Source organism: Oncorhynchus clarkii, chromosome 26 (genome assembly GCF_045791955.1).
Source record: "Oncorhynchus clarkii lewisi isolate Uvic-CL-2024 chromosome 26, UVic_Ocla_1.0, whole genome shotgun sequence".
In the NCBI taxonomy this organism is placed as follows: Eukaryota; Metazoa; Chordata; class Actinopteri; order Salmoniformes; family Salmonidae; genus Oncorhynchus; species Oncorhynchus clarkii.
The window spans coordinates 26,444,733-26,448,773 of NC_092172.1; the positions used below are offsets into that span (position 1 = coordinate 26,444,733).

A 4,041-nucleotide genomic window follows, 5' to 3' on the forward strand; every position below is an offset into this window, starting at 1 on the left:
TAATAAAGGAAACTTGTCTTCGGAGGTTACATTCAATGTGCATATTCTAATCAATATGAATTACATAGGGTTTTATGTTATCTGCACCAGACGGCTAAACTAATTAATGTTTTATTGAGTGTTTTAACTCAATTATTTTCCAAAGTCACAGAAAGGTACAATGCCATTTTCTATGCGAAGGCAAGTCAAGCAGGAGTGGAGTCTATTTTCAATGCAGTCTCAAGGAGAGTTTAGTTCCTTAGAAAATAAACCTTCCTGGAAAACAAAGTATACTTACCTAAGATGCTTATTTTCAGTTTAATAATGACAACTACTATTTATACGGGTGATATTAAACATGTACATTAATATTTATAGAAAATGAAATGTATTAAATTGATGAATTATACCAACTCGTATTATATATGTTTACCAGACACACTTATCCAGAGCGACTTACAGTAGTGAATGGAAACATTTTCATTTGTACTGGTACCCTGTGGGAATCAAACCCACAACCCTGGCATTGCAAGTGCCATGCTCTACCAACTGAGCCACCCACACAGGACACGAAATGATATGCATGTGTGTGTGCACAAGTGTATTGTTAGTTGTTGATATGTCATTATATCAAATGCACAATATTCTCAGTATGCCTATAATGACCAAAGTTTGGATATGTCCCCCACCCTTCTCCCCTTGGTCATTCCAGCTGATTGCTTATTTTCTAATGCGAATGTCTGGGCTGCCTGTGAGGCTGTGGCTGGCCTATAGGCTGGACTTGGAGGCCATGGTTTCTCCCCTATCAGCTGGCCAGCCGGCTACTCACTGGGGCTGCTCTCTGGGGCTGCTCTCTGAGGCTGCTCTCTGGGGCTGCTCTCTGAGGCTGCTCTCTGGGGCTGCTCTCTGGGGCTGCTCTCTGGGGCTGCTCTCTGGGGCTGCTCTCTGGGGCTGCTCTCTGAGGCTGCTCTCTGGGGCTGCTCTCTGAGGCTGCTCTCTGGGGCTGCTCTCTGGGGCTGCTCTCTGGGGCTGCTCTCTGAGGCTACTCACTGGGGCTACTCACTGGGGCTGCTCTCTGGGGCTGCTCTCTGAGGCTGCTCTCTGGGGCTGCTCTCTGGGGCTGTGGGATGGATGTAATGGGCTCTGACAGGAGGGAACTGATCTCATTCACAGGGGATTTGATATGTGGCATGAATGTGGTGACCCTCAATGGACACATTAATGACCGTTATCATTCACAGACTTTTAGAAGCCTTTTTCGGGGCTCCAGAGCTGGGACTCAGTCATACTGCTGCTCCCGGCTGCATAAAAGACATGACTTATGGATGAGCTGGCCGTATATTGTTTTCACTGCCTTTAAGATAACGCAACATCAATTTGGCTTAGCCTCTGTTCTTGTGACTGGGTAGGTGGGTGGGAGGGGAGAGTCGAATGCTTTGAGCAGCAGCATAGTGCAGTAAATAATAACATTGTTTACAGTTCAGTTACAACCACATGCTGACAGAACAAAACAAAAGCCTACAGTCTGTCACCAGAAACCCACTCTGCAGTCACATGGTCAATATTTAGCATCAGCCCACTGCTATTTATGATCGAAAAAAACTATATTTACATAAAACCATGTAGTGCTTATTCATTTTGAGGTTCATCTGCAGTATGAACGGTAACAAGGATTATCAATTTAGAAATCCACAAAAAATCTACATTTAAATACATAGTCATTTCAAATGACAAATGCCTGTTTGCAGTAACGACATGGTTACAATAATATATTTGGACGCCCAAAAACAAACATTGCTTTAAAAAGAGAGCACAGCAAGTGAACCAAATAGAACGGTTATAATGAAATGTTCTAGAGGCAGGATGTTCATCAGTGTGTGGTTTACAAAAAAATCCCAAACAAATCTAACATCACTATGAATGGGAGAACAGTCAGAGAAAGGTTTCAGTCATATTGAAAGGAAATGTTCAGTACAGTGAAGAGGGCTGGTTGGGTTCTGCATTACAAAGGGTGTCCATTACAAACATGTGGCGAGGCCGCTGCAACATGAGCATTCTCTCTGTGTACCTGGCTTAGCTATCTGTCAGAAGACTTTTGGTCTGCCTCAAAAGACCAATAAACACACAATATGATGTTCAAAGCTGTTAGTCCTGCTATTGTCAAATTCATCATCAATCAGAAAAGGTAAATACACCTGTCAAACTTCAATCTCATAATGTGCTTTTTTAAGCCTGAGCATTTTTTAATTTAAGTAAGTGAAACAAGATAAATTAAAATAAATTCCACAAACTCAAATGTTTCAAACTGATGTTTCAAAGGTTGTACTTAATGAAAGCGTGTACTTAGCATTTTTCCATTACATTACTCCAAGCTGGCAGGGCAAATTGTGTTTTCCAAGAATAGGTGTCTTGACATCCCGCACACTGAAAATGAGCTAACAAGCCAACATCACAACTTCTTCTAATGAAAACTAGCAAAACAAATTCCAATGCATGCAAGTCTAATTTCCACGTTAATATTATTAGCGAGGCAGAGGTGCTGATAATGATATGAAGGTCTGTAGAGTTCTATGGGTGCTGCCTGCCTGCCTGCTTGGCTGGCTGGCTGGCTGGGACTCAGAGGTGTTGTTTGACAGCTGCACAGGAAGAGCCTCTCTCCACACATAGAGGTGTCAGCAGCGTCTGTACATTTCCAATCTTGATGTCAGATTCCCTGTGCATGTGTGGATATAAAAATCACATTCTCTTCCGCTCTACATCGCTGCTTGCCTCCCTCTCATACACCGACCAATCTGTTCATTATGATAAGTTGCTCATTATATGAAAACATGTACTTGTTCTTTCAAGCTCACAACAAAAGATTGTATGCAATTATTCATTCCAAGCATAGATTTACCAACACTGAGGGGTGTTTGATAATGCTTTGAAAACACTTAATTGAAGGTGTACTTTTATAGGTGAAAAAATAAGCTAGGCTGACATACTGTTGAGAAATATATACCTTTACACCGAATTAACAAACACCCCGGCCACTTCATAACAAATAGAGATGCTGCTGAGTTAATGTACCCTTCTCACAATTTAGAATAAAGCAATTGAGATTACAGTATACGCTTTTCAAAACGGTATATATAATTTTGTTGCCTAAAAATAACCTTAGTTGAAATGCTAGATCTGATAAGTAAAACAGAAATATAAAAATGTAACATGGCCAAAGTAATAAGCTCTACACTGAGAGCAAGTGAGGCAGGAAGGACATGTTCTATGCATCTTCCAACTCAAGGCAGTGAGTGCAGCCTCTAAAATCCTCCCCATGCGAGCGTAGCCTCTATAATCCTCCCCATGTGAGTGCAGCCTCTAAAATCCTCCCCATGCGAGCGTAGCCTCTATAATCCTCCCCATGTGAGTGCAGCCTCTAAAATCCTCCCCTTGCGAGCGTAGCCTCTATAATCCTCCCTACATGAGCGTTGGCTCTAAAATCCTCCCCATGTGAGTGTAGCCTCTAAAATCCTCCCCATGTGAGCGCAGTCTCCAAAATCCTCCCCATGCACATAACTCCCATTGCTAGACACCGGCCACTTTGCTTTCACAGTCCAGAGATCAAACCAGCAATAATGTTCCCAGAGGAACAAATGTCTTCGCATGCTGGGCAGTTGGGCCGGTGTTGGTGTGAACACAGATATAACGCTGACAGGAAGCAGAGGCAGTCAGTTGGAGAGCCAATTATGGGCAGAGCTGCAGGGGAAGGTTTAGAAACACCAGTGTTTCTGTGTCGCGCCACTCTAGGGTACATGATTAACTTCTAAAAAAGTCCCTGAAAGTTAGCCAGCCTTTTGTTAGTGGCAGTGAAACAGTGTGTTGGCAAGTTGGGGTTGGCACTGCCCAAAGACACCAGACTGGCACAACAACAACAACCAGACAACCAGAAACGAACCAACCAACCAGAGTTCTTGTTTTGTTGTTCCCTGAACTGACTGTATTACCACATTCTTCAGGCTTTTAATGGTTCTTTATTTTTTCACATTTGGTTAAGTTTTAGAGTGCTTCTGCGTATCAGTGAGA

At 42.7% G+C, this 4,041-nt stretch overlaps 1 non-coding gene across 1 annotated transcript; it reads right to left on the reverse strand.

Moving 5' to 3' along the window:
* Positions 1–470: 470 nt before the first annotated feature.
* trnaa-ugc (transfer RNA alanine (anticodon UGC)) lies at positions 471–550 on the reverse strand. Its single transcript has one exon. It is a non-coding gene; the product is annotated as a tRNA-Ala (tRNA).
* Positions 551–4,041: the final 3,491 nt, after the last annotated feature.